Source organism: Triturus cristatus, chromosome 6 (assembly GCF_964204655.1).
Source record: "Triturus cristatus chromosome 6, aTriCri1.1, whole genome shotgun sequence".
In the NCBI taxonomy this organism is placed as follows: domain Eukaryota; kingdom Metazoa; phylum Chordata; class Amphibia; order Caudata; family Salamandridae; genus Triturus; species Triturus cristatus.
The window spans coordinates 1,772,149,558-1,772,169,801 of NC_140589.1; the positions used below are offsets into that span (position 1 = coordinate 1,772,149,558).

Below are 20,244 nucleotides of genomic sequence, written 5' to 3' on the forward strand. Positions count from 1 at the left end.
CCTTTCGACCTACTCCCAAACCCGAACCACGACCTATGCAGGCCCTCCGTCCCTTTCAAAAACCGGTCTCTACAGCTGCTAGTGGACAGGGACCTCAGTGTTTCAGCTGTGCTCAGTGTGGACATATAGCCAGGCAGTGTCCCCACCGCGTAAACCCCCCTGAGCCCATGGAGGTGGGGTACTCTCGTGGCAGGATAATGTTAACTAGGGAGGGTTCCCACAGATACAAAACGGAGGTCTTTTTAAACGGGAAGAAGCGACAGGCGCTGTTGGACACTGGGTGTCATGTTACGGTGGTTGATGGGTCCTTGGTTGGGAGTCACCAGTTACAAACCACGGAGCTCGTAAACGTAACTTGCGTACACGGGGACACGAAATCATATCCCACGGCCGAAGTCCTATTAGATGTGGATAACGACCCGCACCTGAAACGGGTGGGAGTGATCCCCTGTTTGCCCGAACCCGTTATCATAGGGACCGACCACCCAAAATTTGAAGCATATATTGAGGGAACAAAAAGACAGAAACCCACTTGGTTAGACGAGGCTCCTTTTGTCTCTGCTGAGATTGAGTCCCAAAACACCAGAGAAAAGAAGAGTAGACGAGAAAGAAGACGTGACAAGAAAACTTTTGTTTGTTCACCTCTGTCACAAACTGCTTTTCCCCTTTCACTTACAGATACCGAGGAAACAGCCCCGTATAGTTTCCGGACTGCCCAACGGAACGACCAATCCCTCATACACGCCTGGGAACAGGTTCAGGACGAGTCACCAGACAAGGTAGGACCCTATTTCCTAGTAAAGAAGGGGTTGTTGTATAGAAGTGAAAAAAGAGACTCAGTAGTAAGAACCCAATTACTGGTTCCCCAACTTTACAGAAACCATATACTCCAGTTGGCCCACAATAAAATGGGGGGTGGCCACTATGGAAAGGAAAACACTCTGAAGTATCTCTTAGAGAAGTTTTACTGGCCGGGTGTATATAGGGACGTGGCCAAACACTGCACAACATGTAGGCAATGTCAATACACCAGTCCGGGGTCCATCACTAAAGCCCCCCTCATGCCTCTGGCCATTATCGACGTTCCCTTTAAACGCGTAGGGATGGATTTAGTAGGACCCTTGGTTCCTTCAGCCCGTGGACACCGTTACATATTAGTCATAGTCGACTACGCCAGTCGATATCCCGAGGCTTTCCCATTGTCCCGCATGACCACTCCGGCTGTGGCTCAGGCCATGATTACCCTGTTTTCACGAGTCGGTTTCCCCTCTGAAATCCTGACCGATCAGGGTACCCCGTTTGTGTCACGGATGATGAATCAGATCTGTACCCTGCTGGGAATAAAGAAAATAAGGACCTCGGTGTACCACCCTCAAACAGACGGCCTGGTGGAGAGGTACAACAAAACCATCAAACACCTACTCCGCAAAGTCGTCTCTGACACAGGGAGGGATTGGGATCGAAAGTTACCCTTGGTTCTCTTCGCCCTACGGACACACGAGCAGAAATCTACGGGGTTTTCCCCGTTTGAGTTATTGTTCGGGAGAAAACCCCGCACTTTGTTAGACATGGCTAGCGAACAATGGGAAGAGGAGGAGGAAGAGGGAAAAACCCTGATGAAGTACACTACGGATCTGAAATCCTCCCTAACACATATATGGGGGTTAGTACAAGAAAACATGCAGGAAGCTCAGGAGACACAAAAACGGTATTACGATCGCAACAGTCGTCTTAGGGTGTTTCAGCCCGGGGACAAGGTCCTTTTGTTACTCCCCTCCTCAGACGACAAGTTGCTAATGAAATGGCAGGGGCCGTATGTAGTGGAAAAAAGGGTTACCCCCGTAACCTACAGTGTTCTACTGCCCCACAGAGCGGGAGGCAAACAAATATACCACGTGAATCTCCTGAAGAAATGGGAGGAACCCGAGGTAGAACACACTCAGGATTTATTGGCCTGTCACTCACCACAGCTAAAAATCCCTCTCCTATCAGTCAGCGACTTCACTGAACATCCCGTCCCCTTCGGAGAGGTGTTAACAGCTGACCAAAGAATCCAACTGGGTATAGTAACCAAGTCATTTCCCAACCTCTTTTCCACAAGCCCTGGAAGAACCACCTTGGTCCAGCACGAAATAGTGACCTTACGTCCCCAAGTCATAAAACAGAAACCCTACCGCATACCAGAAGCACGTAGGGAGGCGGTAGAAAAGGAAGTGGTTGATATGCTCCGGGCAGGCATCATAGAGCCCTCCCAGAGCAACTGGTGTTCTCCGGTCGTAATTGTGCCAAAGCCAGACGGTAGTCTGCGCTTTTGCATTGATTTCCGCCAAGTGAATACCATCACGAAGTTTGACACATATCCCATGCCACGGGTAGACGAGATGGTGGAGCAACTGGGCCAAGCACGCTATATGTCAACCCTAGACCTGACGAAGGGCTATTGGCAAATACCATTAGACCCAACTTCCAAAGAAAAAAACGCCTTTTCCACACCGTCCGGCCTTTACCATTTCAACGTGCTCCCATTCAGGTTGCATGGGGCCCCAGCAACATTTCAAAGACTAATGGACCAAATACTACGTCCGCACCAGGCATATGCAGCGGCTTATCTTGATGATATTGTGATTTTTAGCCCCACGTGGGAGGACCACCTCGTACATCTCCGTGCCATATTTACTGCTATACAGGACGCAGGTCTTACCATCAACCCCAAGAAGTCCCTCCTAGGAACCAACACCATACAATACCTGGGGTACACCATACAGGAAGGGCACATCAGACCCCAAGTAGATAAAGTCGAGGCCATCCGTATCATTCCCAGACCCCAAACTAAGAGAGAGGTCCGTTCCTTCTTAGGCTTTATAGGTTATTACAGACGGTTCATTCCCCATTTTTCCTCCCTTGCCTGCCCCCTCACAGACCTCCTAGCCAAAACACATCCCTCACACATCCGGACATGGACCACAGAACAGGAAGCCAGTTTTGAGACCCTCAAACGTGCCATCTGCACCGCCCCCGTGTTACGGTGTCCTGACTTCAGTCGCACATTCGTGCTTCAAACAGATGCTTCCGGTCACGGATTGGGGGCGGTCCTGTATCAACCAGACACCCAAGAGGAACTACGGCCTCTGTTATATATCAGTAGAAAACTATTCCCCCGGGAATCAAACTACTCTACTATAGAGAAGGAGTGTTTGGCCATTAAGTGGGCTATCGAGTCCTTACAGTACTACCTCCTAGGCAGACAGTTCCTTGTCCTTACAGATCACGCTCCCCTAACGTGGCTAGCACGGAACAAAGACTCAAATTCCCGCATTCTCAGATGGTTTCTTGCCTTACAACCCTTCTCGTTTCAGACTATCCACATGCCGGGTACGAAGCAAGTATGTGCAGATTACTTATCCAGACATCCGGGCATTGAATGGCCCCAACGTCCATTCCTGAGGGGGGGCGAATGTAAGGAGCCGGAGGACGCGGAAAGGCGGAAGTGTGGCAGCCCGACAAACGATGGATTACACAGACCGGAAACGGCCCGCGGTCTAGTGGTGCGTGGGAGGCGTGGTGACGGCAGTCAGGAACCTGAAATAGGGGAGAGCGGAACCAGGAAGACGGGCAGCAGCAGCGTGGAGGAGGAGCCTGGTGGAGGAGAGAAGACGGCGAAAGTACAAACGACCAGGAGGGAGGAGGACAGCGAGCGCGGAAGGAGAGACGGAGGCGGCGAGGACGAAACCAGGAGGAGAGCGAGATCCGAGACGGCAGGCGCCCACGGAGAGAGCTACGGAAGACGCGGCCCCAGCAGAGAGAGAGAGTGCACTGCATCCAAGCCCGGCGGCCTAGAAAGAGGAGAGGACGCCCCGGGTCCGACTGCCGCGGCCCGCTTCACGGGTCGTGGCCTCAGGCAAGTGCCATTGCGGGGGTCTTTTTGGTGGGGCTTCTGGGGAACCAGAGTATAAAAACACGGAGACGGTAGCACAAAGTCCCGATCCCTCACCATCACTCCCTTCCTACCCTAGCCTTTTTCCCCCGTTTCCCTCACGAACGACCGGTGAAGGTGGCACAAAACCCCTATAATAGACCACAGAGCCTAACCCAGACGTACCTTTCTTTTTCTTTCTTTTGGCTTCCCCGGTTCTTGGACCTCCCCGGGAGAGAGAGAGAGCACACCCCGCAGACAGAGAGAGGAAGACCAAAACCACTGCAAGGAAAGGAAGAAGTTCTAGGGACGCCTATTCCCCTTCAAGTCCCAGGCGGTGAACTGTTGATTTCTGTGGAGACTACAATCCTTTTTTTCTTTAACTACAACCCTTGTCAGATCATGCCTCTCTGCCTGTGTGACACGCAATAAAACGGTCTATGAGTAGCAACTTCCTGACACTGCCTGGTTTCTGTTCCGAGCCATAGGCCACTAGAAAGGAGTTCCCTACACCACCATTAGCCCTTGTATATTTATCAATGATCAATGAAAGATTGAGGTACTGATCTACAGTTCCCCTACCCTGTTGAAACCCATACTGGGCTTGCATTAATATATTCTTATCAACTGCCCAAGCCTCTATTCTTGCTAAAAGCAGACGGCCCATGAGTTTCGCAGTAGTGTCTAAAAGGGAAATAGGCCTGTAGTTTTTAGGGCTACTGTTGTCCCCCTTTTTGTAGATTGGAACAGTTATACTTGTCTTCCATGAAGGGGGGGGCTACTATTGCTATGCTGTTAAAAACATTGGTCAGTAAAGGAACCCAAAGGTCATAGTTGTCCTGGAAGAGGTCCATTGGGACCCCATCTGGACCTGGGGCTCTTCCTATACTGCATGGCGATAGGGCCCTCTTAACCTCAATAAGCAAGAATGATAAGAATACCTTCCTATTATTTAGAGGGACAGATGGGCAATGGGCAGGGGAGTCAGCGGGCGAGAAGATATTAGTGAAGTGTTCTATCCACTCCACCTCTCCAACATGTGTATCCAACGAAGGGTCCCTATGAGTTTTAAAATACGGTGAGTTGATTATGGCCCAAAACTCCCTACTATCTCCTGCTATAATAGCTTGAGTAAGCCTTTCCCAAATTTCCTCCCTTAGTATTCTCTCCCTTTTTCTTCTACCCAATTTAAACTGGGTACGCAGTAGAGCGATCTGGGTTTGATCGCGTGGCCGAGTTTTAAGTGCATTAGTAAGTGCTTTCTTGGCTTTGGTACAGGTGGTGTCGAACCATCCCTTCTAGGTAGGACTCTTTCCATTATTTTTACGGGTAAGGGCTGCCTTTATATGCATCAAGACATCAGTAAATGAGTGGACCAGTGTTGAGGGTGCTATGGATAGGTCCAGACACCTTTCAATACTAATTTGGGTGGTTTTTATTATTTCAGGGATAAATTTAAACCTATCAATTTGAGCCGTTTTTTTGGGCCAATACAGGGCAATCAACTACCATATGCGTGTCCTTCTCATTGGAATTAAAAATTATTATACCAGTTAAAGTAGCGTGATCACTGAAACTGTTAAATTTAGCATCTATACTACTAAAACTGCCCTCGACCATAGAAGAAACTAGTATAAAATCTATTGTTGACTCGTAGGCCTCCCGGGAAAAAGTTTTCACAGGGGAGCCCACTAAAGTACCACCAATATTCATAATAGACAAATTTCTACTAGACAAGATCCTGTTAAGGCAATTACCGTAAATGCTATGGGCAAAATGGGGGGCAGGATTACCCATCAAATCAACCAAACCTCATAGTTTGTTTTGATTATGTGTGCATGGATGGATGTTGAAGTCTCCCATCCAGATTATGGTAAATACCTCATCTTGGTTTTTGCATTTAGACATCTCCTCGATTGAGGTATTAACCTCATTTACAACCATGTACATTTTTGGACCAAAGTTATTATTGTAAAAGTTTATCAGAATCCAAGTTCCCATTTTCGGAAATTCAAAAACAAGGAGATGGAAGAAAGGGCTCCTGACATCAAATTTCCTTATTTGTAATGATGTTGTGTTAGGTATTAAAGTTAGGACGCCCCCTTTCGATCTCCCGGCGGTTGATGGCAAAGCCATAGTTTGGAAAGAGCGGTACCCGTTAATGAAAAAGTGTTCCATAGCCCAGGTTTCCTGGAAGCAGATGATATCATTAGCCTGCCAAAGCTTTTGCCAGTGTGCGTTATCCAGCTTTTTGCAGATGCCTGCCACATTCCAAGAGCATATTTTAAATACGTTATTGTTCTTTCCCTCAGGGTCATTCTGTCTCGGGGAAAGCGAGGTGGTGAAAAATAAGTGGTGCTCAGAGAGAGGCGCTTTGGATATTGAGGGGTATAGTCAATCACAGCGATCTAGATCCGCGAGTGGGGCATACCTGTTGTACAAACTCATGGCCCTGCTACAACCGTATCCCTCTCGGTTATATGTCTGACTATGCCGCCTAATGGGTTCTTACTGAGATCTTGAAGGCAGGGTGGGGAGCGATTGTAGAAATAAACCAGTGGGAGACCCTTGATCTGTGTGTCTCTTGGGGGTTGACTGTGTAGTTGGTCCAATACATATTTCAATGCATACACAGTCACCCTCCAACGATTTCCTCGATGGCCCCACCCAGCCTACCCTTCGTGCCATGATCATTTGGTTTTTTAAAGAAGGGCCCCCTCTGGGCTTAATATGGCGAGAAAGCCAGTGTAGTGTTTTGTCTAGTAGTTGGCTCATAGATTCGTACTGGTCCTCCCTCAGGATTGGAACATTCCCCAAAACTAGTACAAGGGGAGAAGATTCAGGAGGGAGATGAAGCATCTGATGACCAGTGTCCAGGGGACCCTCATTAATCACCCCACTAAATTTGTCCTGGCCCAATGGATTGTGATCCCCTATGCCCCTTCTTAAGTTTGCAGCCTGAGGGGTGAACGTTGAACTGTTCATGGTGTTACTAGACGATGTTTGTGAGGGTCCAGGTAACCCAGGATTAACATTTTAGGTTATATCGGGGGTTGGTGAGGACATAGATCAAGGTGGTTCTCTATTATACACATCTCAGAGTGTATAGGTTTTGCAATCCCCCGAATGGCCCCCACTTCCTCAATGGTTTTGAGCCTCTCCTCAATTTGAGTTATTTTGAGGAAAAGTGGTTCCAAAATTGTAGTGACTATAGTCTTGAATCTTTCCCAGGTGGCGTGGTCAAGTGATCCCGGGAGGTGAGTCTGCGTGGGTATGGTGTTCATGTTTAAAGTTTGGCCTGATTCAGCAATTCTAGTCCCTCCAGTCCCTCTAGATTTCACTGCCCGAGCTGGTTTCTGGGTTTTTTCGCTTTTGTGATCCCCCAGTTTTCCTTCTTTTTTCCCAGTGGTTCATTGTCATTCAAAAGTTGAATTTTTGCAGCCTGTCCCCTGGTGGTAATATTAGGGCCCGTAGTTACCTCCACCAAGGGGGAAAGTGAAATTGGTACAGGGGGCAGGGAAGCAATGGGCCATATTTGGGAGACAGTTGGAGTTTCCCCATCGCTAGCAATACTGCCTAGTGAGGAACGCTTTTGGGAGATAAGAGATCCCAATGAAAGCCGTCGTTCTGCCAACTGGATCTCATGATTAAGGACAGACTCCGCCCTAGTTAAGAAAGCGTCCAGTGTCCCTGTTGTTCCTTTCCTGATTTGGTCAGTCGTACCCTTCCTTTTAACCATATTAGTAATCCCAACAAATGGCAGAGTTTAAATCAAGAGCGCCCAGAAAACAGCTAAAGGAACGGTACCTTGTGTAGAAGGAGTATCAGCATTCAGGAAGTCTCCAACCCAGCCTCTTCCGGGCTCCAACGGGCATGGACCGGGTGGTTTTAAGCGCCTCCGGGCACTTTCCCTCTCGCAGTGTCGCTAGTGTCTCCAGGCTCGATGGATTATGGAGGCTAGAGTCCCCTGAAGTACTGGTAGCAGCAAACGGGCAGTTAAGTCAATTTTGCAATTTTAGACAGGGTGGGGCAGGACAGCAGAGGCTGCGGGCACAGGCAAAGGGGCGAAAGCAGGCGAAACAAGCGGATGGCTGTGGTGAGCGGGGCTCTACAGGCAGACGCAAGCTGCACCCGGTGCTACCCGGGCCGCCCGCTTCCTCCTGGAGCACCCTCTCTGCAGCCTCCGCCTGACGGGCCGCACTCACTCACACACACAGGGTGTACACACCCCTTCCTTTCCAAGGCATCAGGGCTGCCTAAGCTTAGGCGGGATCGGGTACCAACAACTGCTTGGTGGAGGGGCAGCTCCTGGTTCCCGGCACAATACGAGATTAGTTACTTTGGGTCGCCAATGATGGGTGGAATGAAAGCGCGGTTCCCGTCGAGCTGAAGTTTTCTCAGTCCGCCTATTCTTCCCCGGGTTAGTGCATGGTGTGAGCTCAACTGTGGCTCACCTATAGTGCGTTCGGGCCGAGTCTCCAGGTTCTCCCCGCTAGCGCTGTTCTGGGCATTCTGGGCGTTAGCTCTCTGGCCGCTCACTTCCATCGCCAGCAGTCCATCACACCGGGACCGCTCGATTTCTTTCAGGCCCCGGGCTGAGCTGGTGAATCAAGCCGCACCACGAGCGATTCCCTGCTCGTCGCCGGCGAGGGGCTTCGTCCGCGGTGCTGTTTGGGCTCGATCAATACAATACATTTCTAAACTACAAAAGTGCAATACTGTCTCAAAACTTAACTTTTTTCACGGCACCTCGGAATACTGTGCCATGGAACAATGCTCATCAGAATACTTTACCATTGAACAATGCTTCTAGAAGACTATGTCAGAATACGGTTGCATGAAGAAGCTCACTTCGCAATTCTGTGCCATGGAACAAACCTTATAAGAAATAGATTACTGAGACAGTACAAAATTATGCAATAGATAAGGTGTCATCATAGCTCTGCTGAAATAAGTTCAGTTTGAGCCCAGCAGGCCACCATTCCTGGGAGGACTTGTCATTCCCAATGCGCTCGCAAATTCGAGAGGCTCATTGCTTCAGCAACAAGCAAAAAGTTGATTGCATCACCCAGTCTTTAAAAGAACTGCACTGGCTCCAAGTGGAACACAAGTCAAGGTTAAAGTAAGGAGTAGTATATGGATACATAGTACACGCACGGACTCCATCCATAAACTGGGACCACGATATATATCTGATGCAACCTCAAGCCGAGTAACACTAGACTCCTCACCCAAGCCATTTACAGAACAGAAAAGCACAGGGGCAAAAGGAACACCATGAACAGCTGCCTTTGGGTTCTCTCCAGCCTCATTGCTTTAAAAAAAAACACTTATTATTACTGCTCGTCAAGGAGGATCTCAACTGATACTTAAACATCTCCAGAACCAATAGCACTTCTAGGAACAGACCCAAACCAAATATTCTTGCGCCTGGCTGCAAAGGCCCCTCCCCCTTTTCAGGATTAACTGAATCAAGTTACTTGCTGCTGTATCATAGCAGGGACTTGTCACTCTGTCTCATGCAGCTGGCATTCCCTAGCTGTGAAGCAGCTATTCGCCATCATTGTATGAATTAGAAATTGTTGTCCTTGCTGTGCTCCGATTTCGGGTCTCATGGGATGCATATGTTTAGCCACCCATGCCTTATTTGCACTGTCCCTCCCACCAGACTACAGATTGGTGTACATGGGGGGGAAAAGAAGAGTAATGAAGTGAAGATAACATTGGTTAATGCTCTGGCTATAACAGAATAAATGTCTAGAAGAAGACAATTAATCCAGATGAATGTGTTGCCAATCAATACAAATAGGTATTTTAAAGTAGGACGTAGAAATTTAAAGTTAGCATGAACTAACAGTGACTAGCCCCCAAAATCTACTTCTACTGTAGGAAGGCTGGTTGTCAGGAATCTAGTTAACGTTATATCCCTTATGCAGAGTAGGGATGACAAAATTAGAAATAGAAGAAACAAGTTAATTGTGAAACCCACTTTGATTAATTTGTGGAAAGATGTATATTAGATTGAGCCTGCCAGGCATTTCAAGATGGCCGCTATGTTGTCCCTTAATTAGTATAAGGTCTAGTAGTCCCACGAAGTGTGAAGGGAGTTAACGTTGGTGCGAACATTCTACTGCGCACTTCAATGTGGTTTATTTCCAGAGAAGTCTGTTTTGCCGTTGCTCCATTAGCTCATGTTACAGAGTTACCGGCAGACTCCTCAGCGTTTGCACAATTGTTGGAGTATCTTAGAACCGCGTTCGGCTGAATTCAGTCGCTTTTCAGCCGGTTCACCTTGCGTGTGAACGCGGCTTTTCTGTGTTGTACGCAGTCTTGGGAGTTCAGTTAGAGCTCAGTTTTGGGCTGTCACTATTGTGGCACTCAAGTGTATTTGTCAGTAGAGTCCTTCTCGTCTACGCTTCCAACGAGTTCCCGACATCTCTGCTCCTCAGCATTTTTAGAGAAAGTTGATACCGCTACTCCTAAGCGCTTTCAGTGAAAGTTGACAGCTCTGCTCTTCAGCCTGTACAAAAAAAGTTTCCAGTCTGACTCAGTCTTTATCCTGAGAGTCAGTACAGCGTATTCAATACCAAGTAAGACATTTATTTCGCATTTAATAAGGAACTGTTGCTTGGTGAACTTCTACAGCCCTACGGATAAATTACCTCCTCTGCTGTTGCCTTTTCCGTCCTTAGCGTTTTTCCTTTTCCTTTCCTTTCCTTCCTCCTTTTCCTTCCTTGGTCCTTTTTTGCGTGCTCTCACTCCACGCCTATAAAGAGGTCCAGCCAAAGGATATTACCTCTGCATGCAAGGCACAGCACTTCAAGGAAATTTGACTATGATATATATTTTAAACTGTAATAATCACAAGACTCTATTGAATCTGTATCCAGTGTTCATCATTATTATTATTTTGGATGCAGTATAACCATAGAAGAGATGCACTCTCCAAGTAGACCCTTGTAGGAAACTGAGTATAGAGAGAGTAATGTTAAGTTGTATATGTGTTTTAACTTTAGAAGAGATCTAGGTTCTGTTCCTTACTCCCTTGTGTGCATCAGGAGCCCTCCCTTGGAATACGAGGTACTTGGCACTGGTGGTCCATATGGAAACAGTGGGAAGCAATATTAAATACTAATATTGTATCTAGCAAAGGGACCACCTACAAAAATAATTAAACCACTATTTTTAATAGTGATTAAAAATCCTATTCAGTAGTGAAGTTAGATTTTTAATAAATATTAAGGAAAAGTCACTGTCAGAAGGCTAGTTAAAAGTTAACCCAAGACTAGTTCCTGAGACTAGTTAAAAGGTTACCCGATCTCAGTTGTGTTCTCTGGCATCAAAATCTGTTTTGGACCAGTTCAAACATCCCTGTAGTTGATCTTTACGCTGTTAGAGACACAGTCCAACTGGATTTGTATCAATGTGTCATCGATGTATGTAAGAAAGTGTGTTTCTGTTGCAGTAACCCCCCCACACACTGTTTGCCAGATTACTGATGCACTTTGACTGAGTGGGCCCTGGGTCCCTGCCAATCAGGCTCCCGGGGCCTTTGTTCTTTTCCTAAACTGTACCATTTGTCCCACAATTGGCACACCTCTGGCCCACATATAAGTCCCTAGAAAAAGGTTTTAGTGGTACCAAGGGCCTTATGACCAGAGAGGGTCCCTTAGGGCTGAAGCATATTATGTGCCACCCTAAAGAACCCCACACCAAACACATACACACTGCAATTGCAGGCTATGTGCTGTGGTGTAACTAAACTTAAAGAGTCAACATGCCACACCTTCCTGGGTGCAATGCATACACAACACTGCCTGTGTCATAGGTAAGTCACCCCTCTAGCAGGCCTCACAACCCTAAGGCAGGGTGCACTATACTACAAGTGAGGGCATAGCTGCATGAGCAGTATGCCCCCACAGTGTCTGAGTCCATTCTTAGACACTGTAAGTGCAGTGAAGTCATTTTGAGTACATGGGCTGGGAGTTTGCCATTACGAACTCCACAGCTCCAGGATGGCTTTACTGAAAACCAGGAATTTTGCTACCAAACTTCTCAGCATAATAAACCCACACTGATGCCACTGTTGGATCAGTTATCAAATGCACTCAGAGGTCATCTTAGAGATACCTCCTTTAAAAAAAAACTTCTAGTGTATTGGCTGACTGGTCCCCGCCAGCCACCTCCAGCCTGCTCTGGGTGGAGGTGCTTCACACCTCCCCCTGGCAGGACAGCCACACTTGGTGGTGAGCCTCAAAGGTTCTCACCTTGTAGCTGCCCAATTCAGGATTTAACAACTAGTGGAGATGCCCCCCCCATTCAGGCCCCACTTTTTGCAGTAGAAAAGGCTGGAAAATTAGTAAGCAGAGTAGGAGTGTCCACCTTAGCCTAGCACACCCCTAGGGTTGCCAGGAGCTGTGGTGATCCCCTCTCTTAGAAATTCTCCATCTTGAATTGGAGAATTAGGCCCAATAGGAACAGGGATGTGCCCCTCTCCCCAAAGGGAGGGGGTACCCACAGAATGTAGTCTCACTAGGGGTCAGCAGCCACTGGCCACTGCCCCCTGATCTCAGTAATGCCCTTAAATTTAGTATTTAAGGGCACCCCTGAACCCTGTTCCTCATATTCAACGGACCAAAGAAAAAGATTGAAGAAGACCGCTGCCGGACCAGGACCTGAAGCGCTGCAGACAGAACCCGGCAAGAACCCCGCCATCTGCAGCCAGTTCAAATATAGAACCTGCTGTCCTTCCAGAAACCATGCCGGGCCTACAGGAAACTCCAGAGACTGCCCAGCCTTCACCCAATCTCCAAGAATCTCCCTTTGGACTAGAGGCCCGAGATCCCGGCATCCGCCGGTTATCGAACCGCCATGAATATGCCTCCTTATCCCGCAGTCTTTTTGTCCGCAGAGAATCACAACGCGGTCGTTACAACGACCGCGTTGTGATTCCACATACCATTATTCCGCAAGTCGGAACAACGACTTGCGGAGGGGGGGCGCTGGATGTTGGAATAGTATAAGTTACTATTCCAACTTCAGTCTGTGCGGACAGTAGGGAAGGTGTTGGATTTTAAATCCAGCACCTTCCCCCCCCTCCGCAAGTCGTTCTTCCGACTTGCGGAGTAATGGTATGCGAAATCACAACACGGTCGTTGTAACGTCCGCGTTGTGATTCCCTGCGAACAAAAAGTTATAAACGTTGTTTACCATCCACCATAGTTGAGGACTGACACTTGTCTCAACACAACTCACTACTGAGAAAAGAACTCCAAGACCGCAGCGTAGAGGACCTACACTTGTGTTGATGCAACTCTGCCCTGCCAGAAGAGGGCACTGCAGCTGGGTGGCCTCTAGGACCTAGAGGGATCCTCTCAGACCAACGAGCCAAGCTGTTTACAGCTCGGTTCTCAAAAGCGTGTCCTCTTGTCCAGGTTGCCCTTTCGGTTTGCTTCTGCCCCGCATGCTCGACAGCAGCCTCTCCCCGAGACGGCCAAACATCTTGAAACTCTTTCATCCCCTGCATATCTCCATCCCCACGACCGTGACTGCCGGGCTGGTAGTGCCTCCATTTGACCTACAGTGACTCGCTGACGACGACCGCAACGGACCAGGTGTTGGCGGCCTACTGACTCTTATTTATCCCCATTGCTCTCTGCTGACCGCGAGAGCAAACAATATTGCTGGTATCGACCACTGCGGCTTAGATACTGAACTCCGCACCTCTATGGTGCCCCCAATCTCCATTGACTAGCCTTGGGCTCGGTGAACTCGGCTGCCCCAGTGCCTCTGGTGGTGCAGTGCCTATCTTAAACTGACCCTTGCCCAGGGCTGTCTAAACCCCCGAAGACTGAAAACTTAAGTTGTGTACTTACCTGCTGATGCATAACCCTGTTTCGTTTCTCAGGATTGCATTGCATTCTACCTATTGCCTACAACCGTCTATCCTTTGCAAGTACTAAATGTTACTGTTTGGGATTGACAATACCAAAGTATTTCCAAGACCATAAAGTATTTCACCTACCTTTTTGAAAGTATTACTTGCTGGAAAAGTCTACTTGCCTGAGTTCAATTTGGTTTCTAAAATAAAAGTAACTAAAGTAATATTTTTGCAAGACATTGGTCTGGAGTTAGTCATTGAGTGTGTGTTCTTGACTTGTGCTAGCGTGTACAACAAATGCATTCACACTACCCTCTGATAAGCCTAACTGCTCAGCCCAGCTGCCTCTAAAGTGAGTGTAAATTATTATCTACCTTAACCTCTGCCATACCTCTGGGGACTCACTGGACTCTGTGCACACTATGACTCTTTTTGGTATGGTATATACAGAGTTGGCTTCCTACAGTGTGCATTTGGAATTTCATGCTGTGCCATGGGCTTACTTATGTCGTAGATAACTTGTATACGTTGAACAGCACTGGTAACATTGTTGATGGTTGAAGGGCCATACAGAAGACATTTCTAAATAATGAGTTGATTTTAAACTGTTGACTTCTGTCAGAGAGGAAGAATCAGATCTGCGTTAGTAGTGTTTTCGTCACCTTTGCCACTTCTCCGAGTGGCTTCGTGAGATACTATTGTCCACAGAGATGTTCTGGCCGTAGGCCAGGTACTTTCAGTGTGTGATCTTAATTGAGTTTAGCGATGAAAGAAGCTCCTCCCTAAAGTCTTCCGGTGCCAACTACATACCTCTGGAGACTCTGAAACCAGATGGATTTTGTGGTTCTCCGGGGTGGTTTTCCAGGGTGTCTATAATCGCCTTCTGACCTCCCCATCCATCACTGATCCGACCTGGGAGTGAGAGGTTAGAAATTAGTTGGTAGTTACCAGATCATTCTGAAACACCTCATAGGTGCTGGAAGTAGGGGTGTTGAGGGTGCTGTAGCACCCCCAAAATACCCATGCTGGATCTTAAGAGGTTAATGAGCAACAAAGAGGAATTTTTAATTGTCTTTTTATTTTGTCACATTTCCTACGTAGTTCAAAGACAGAGGTTAACTGTCAGGCTATGTCATCTGACAGGTTGCTTACACTTTTAACATGGAGACTGGTGTGTTCGTTTTCTTTCTCTCACTTAAAAGTGAGAGGATTTTGTAAAGTGAACTATGTGACAATCTTGCTGTATTACAGTGAACATGAAAGGTAGGGCTGTATGTAGGATATCAATTCTATTCTAATACTTGTAAATGAACTGAGTGAATATTTCAAAATATATCAAACTATATCAGCCATGAGCCATTTTTTTTGTAACTCTTAATTGCGATGGAAAGAAAGATTTTAATAGGATGAAAAAAAATCAAGACACTTTTTATGTTGATGCGCAAATGATGAATATTTGCTGACAGCCTGTTTCCACATATAATTGTATGCGGACTATATACTTTTATCAGTAAAACTGGACGTCTGTGCTAATTTTGTGGCCTTTTTCATGGGAAATGTGCTGTCCGTAAACAACAGTGCGCTACCACACCTGGTTTTAGTGAGATATTTGCCACAGTGTGCTCCAAGATGCACTGCGAGCTACAAACTATACCGAATGGACGTTGCTCACATGTTACACTTTTCCCCTGTGTGTCACATGGATTTTCCACACTCCATATGACTGAAGTGATGCCCCGATTACTTACCGGTAATCTTCATTACTCCGAGTCCTAGTCTTCCTCGCCACAGTATTCACAAATGAGCCTCAGGCTCCACACAGAACTCCAAGTAAAATTAAAAGAGCAGCGCTCTAGTCTCCCCTCCCTCCTCCAATATGGCCCCCAGTGTCTTCAGCCAATCCCATAAAGGGATACAGAACCAACATCACGACCTGATACACCAAGCCGCAGACATGAAGCCACCATCAGGGCCGGGAGGGAAGGGAAACTATACTGTGGCGAGGAAGACTAGGACTCGGAGTAATGAAGATTACCGGTAAGTAATCGGGGCATTACCTCCTCGTCCAGTCTTCCTCGCCACAGTATTCACAAATGAGCCGATACCAAAGCAATCAGCTTCATGTAAGGAAAAGACCACAGCAAAGTGTAGTGAAACTATATTTAATATACAGAGGTACAGCAATCAAAGACAACCTCTCAAGGCATCCCCGCAGTCAACACAGAAGATGCAAATGAAACAGAACCCCCACCCCCAACCTGGAGGCGGTAATGGGACATGAATGTATGAGGTGAAGACCAAGTAGCAGCCCGGCAAACATCCTCCATGGACACCCCTTTGAAGGAGGCCCAAGACACAGCAACAGAGCGGGTGGAACGCCCCTGAACAGGAAGGGAGGGAATCTCAGCAACCGAAGCATACGCCAACAAAATGGCCTCCTTAATCCAGCGACTGATCGTCGAGAGGGAGGGTTTCAGTCCCTGACGTGACAAACCATAATTGACAAACAAGTTGTCCACCTTGCAAAATGAAGACGTGCGCGACAAATATATCAATAAAGCACGCCGAACATCCAAGAGGTGCAACAGGGATTCCTCATCCGAGGAAGGATCAGGACAAAGACATGGAAGCACCACCTCAGAAGACCTATGAAAATAAGAACCCACTTTCGGAATGAACGTAGGATGAGGGCGCAACACCACCCTGTCCGGCAAAACCAACAAAAAGGGAGCAGAACGAACGAATGCACCCAGCTCCCCCATACGTCTGGCAGAAGCAATCGCCACAAGAAACACCACCTTGAGTGTCAAAAACTTCAACTCCACCGACTCCAAAGGCTCGAACGGAGCCAACTGTAAGGAGCGCAAAACCAAAGGCAGGTCCCAAGGTGGAGGACACATAATAGGACGGGGGCGTTGGAAAGAGAGAGACTTAAAAAGTCTAGCAACCAACGGTGAAACAGAAATCAAAGGGAGGACATGGAACGCCTGAATCGCAGCCCACTGAGCCCGAAGAGTCGAAATGGCCAAGCCTAGCACAAAACCATCATTCAAAAAATCCAAAATGCGAGCCGGATCCAAAGAAGCCACCGACAGATCGCGACCCAGACACCAAGAAACAAAATTATCCCAGTGTTTAGCATAGGATTTAAGAGTAGAAGGTCTCCTGGATTGCTGAATGACCCCAGCAACAGCCAATGAACAGCCAGTTCGCATCAACGAATCCCTCTCAAAAGCCAGGCCCGCAGACCCAAGGACCGGAACACAGGCAGAGGAAGAGGAGGACCCAACAGAGGGTAAGGACTGAATGGCAAGGCCCACCCCGGAGACACAGCCAATTCCAACATCAGGGGATACCAAGGGCGACGCATCCAACCCGGAGCAATGAGAAGCACAAAGGATCCCTCCCTCTTGATCTTCTGCAAGACCGCCGGAATCAGGGGAACAGGAGGAAAGGCATACAACAGACCCTTCGGCCAAGGGAACGACAGGGCATCCACCCTCCAAGCATCCCGGCAAGGCATAATTGTGCAATAGCAACGGATCTTGAAATTGTCCTGGGAAGCAAAGAGGTCGACAATCGGACAACCAAACATCCGTCGCAACCTCCTGAAAATCACAGGCGTCAGGGACAAAGAGCCCATGGAGGGAAACACCCGGCTCAGACAATCCGCCACAGTGTTCTCCGCGCCAGGAAGATAAATGGCAGACAGGGACTCCAGATTCAACTCCGCCCAACAACAAATCCGACGGCCGAGGCAACTGAGGGATCGAACTCTGCACCCTCCCTGATGGTTTATATATGACATCACAACCTGATTGTCCGTTCGAACTTGCACATGGTGACCCTGAACCAGAGTCGAGAAATCCAACAAACCCAGAAGGACGGCTTTCAGCTCCTTGTAGTTGGAGGAACATGACAACACCGACTGAGGCCAAACCCCCTGAGTCGTCGAATCCCCCAGAGTAGCACCCCACCCCAGCAGGCTGGCTTCGGTAGTGACCACGCGGGTGGGAACAATCAGAAATGGGCGGCCCCTGGACAGATGACCTTCGACCAACCACCAACCCAGGACTACCCGAACCTCTTCCGACATAGGAATCAAAACATTCATATCTAGGGAACAGGGGTCCCAATGCGACAAAATGTGCGATACCACCGGGTACATGTGTAGGCGAGCCCACGGCACCGTCAACAATGACGCCGACATCAGACCCTGAACCCTCAGCCATAGGCTCACAGGATGAGACAGTCCCACCAACAGGGCACGAACAGCAGACATCAGGGACAGAATCCTGGGAGGAGGAAGGAACACCATACCCAACCGAGTCCTGAACAGAGCCCCAATGAAAGTCAATTCCTGTGCAGGAACCAGGGAGGACTTCGGTACATTCACGAGGAACCCATGACGTTCCAGGACATGGCACACCCTCTTGACATGCAACTCCGCCTTGGGAAGAGAAGAAGCAGAAATTAAAATGTCGTCCAGATAAGGAAACACACTAATGCCCTCCCCATGCAAAAGGCCAATAAGAGGAGCCAGAACCTTAGTAAAGACCCTGGGAGCAGAGCAGAGTCCAAATGGCAGTACCTGGAATTGGTAATGCTGACCCATCACGCAAAACCGGAGAAACTTCTGAGAATCCGGATGAACCGGGACATGGAGATAAGCATCCCTCAAGTCTATCGATGCAAGGAAGTCGCCCTGAGATATCAGAGGAAGGATCAACTGAAGGGAAACCATCTTGAACTTTTTGTGAGGTATGTAAGTATTCACCCACTTCAGGTCCATCACAGGGCGAAGATCTCCAGTGCGCTTCGACACCAGGAATAGGATGGAATACACACCCAACCCCAACTGATCGATGGGAACAGGAACCACCGCACCCTTCACCACCAGTGAGTCGATGCCGTCCAAAAGCGCCAATCTCCTTACAGGATCTCTGGGACAAGGAGTAGCCCTGAAATAGTCTGGGGGAGTTAGGATAAATCCAATCCGCAAACCCTCTGAAACCACCTGCAGCACCCACTTGTCCGAAACAGACCGTCTCCAAGACTCCAGGAAGAAACTGAGGCGACCCCCAACCGGACCCATACCAGGAGCGATCCAGTCACGACTTTGGTGCAGGAGTGGAGGAGGAAGAGGAACCGGAGAACCGGGTTTTACCAAAGGAAGGAGCACCCCGGCCACGCCCCTTCCCACGAAAGGGCTGACCAGCTCGACCCCTCCGAGAAGGGCCAAAAGCTCTCTGAGAACCAAATGAACGGAAGTGACCCGCTCGCTCAGGAGCCAGTAGCTTACAGTCCTCCGCCGTCTTCTTAACCATGTCATCCATCAGTGACCCAAAAAGTTTAACCCCAGAAAAAGGAATCTTCATCAGGAGATTTTTCTGCGCAGCATCAGCCTTCCACGAACGAAGCCACAACTGTCGCCTCGCAGCCACCGAAGACCCAGCTGCGGAAGCCGCAGCCCCTAAAGAGTCAAAGGAGACATCCGAAAGCAACCGAACTTGTTGCTCCATCATCGCCAGGGTAGAAGAAACATCCTCCCCCTGGTCCATCAATTCAGACAGAGACTGAAAATCCTTAAGCAAGGATTGTATAGTGTAAGACGCATAGGCAGCCGCCCTGATAGAGAAATTAGCAGCCGCAAAAGTGCGTTTCACCGCACCATCCACTTTACGGTCAACCGGGTCAGCAGGAGAAGAATCCTCAGACACTACAGTTCCATGAGACACCATGCTGGCCAACAACGAATCAACCTTCACCGAAGAAGGGAATTTCACATCAAAGTCCTGCAGCGGGTACCGTTTACTCAAAAAGCGTGGAAAGGAGCCTCTGTCCACATCTTTCCATTCATTCTCCAGGACCTTCAAGACCGAAGAGTGTAAAGGCAAAGAATCAGGCGCAGGACGCTGGTATTGCGCAAAGAGATCGTCATCCAGAGGAACAACAGAAGTAGGAAACACCAAGTTCTCTCTAATGTGACCCAGCACCCCCTTCAGGTCGGCACCCTGCACAAAACGACCTCTGACATCAACATCCTCCTCCATGTCAGAATCAGCAGCCGCAGCTACATCCACCTTAGCCCGCTTCGCAGGAGGAACAGGCGTCTGACTTTGCATAGCAGCAGCTACAGCAGAATTGATCAGCTGCTGTAACACATCCATAGACGGGATCTGGATACCAGAACCAGAAGCCCCAGGAGCAGAATCAGGAACAGAACCACTCTCCATAACAGCAACACACCAGTGAACGCACGAAGAGAACACAGGCAGAGGAGAAGACAACACGCCTGGCTTAAAAGGCCCCCGGGGTTGCTAGGTAACCAAACCAGCCAGAACCCGTAATCAGACAAACCAACCATAAAGGGAGGAGAAACAGCCGCGCGCATGTCCACATACCCTGCAAGCGAGGTCCGAGACAGATGTGAACAACAAGGAACCCACAA

At 48.5% G+C, this 20,244-nt stretch overlaps 1 protein-coding gene across 5 annotated transcripts in view; it reads left to right on the top strand.

Moving 5' to 3' along the window:
* FBXO16 (F-box protein 16) overlaps nt 1-20,244 on the top strand; it is a 355,765-nt gene that overhangs the window by 61,676 nt on the left and 273,845 nt on the right. For 3 of the 5 annotated variants that reach the window (XM_085613060.1, XM_085613063.1, XM_085613058.1), the window contains exon 2: nt 679-779. The exons of the other annotated variants lie outside the window; for them this stretch is intronic. The gene's annotated coding sequence lies outside the window, so the exon portion shown is untranslated. The remainder of the gene's footprint in view (nt 1-678; nt 780-20,244) is intronic. 5 annotated transcript variants of the gene reach the window in all.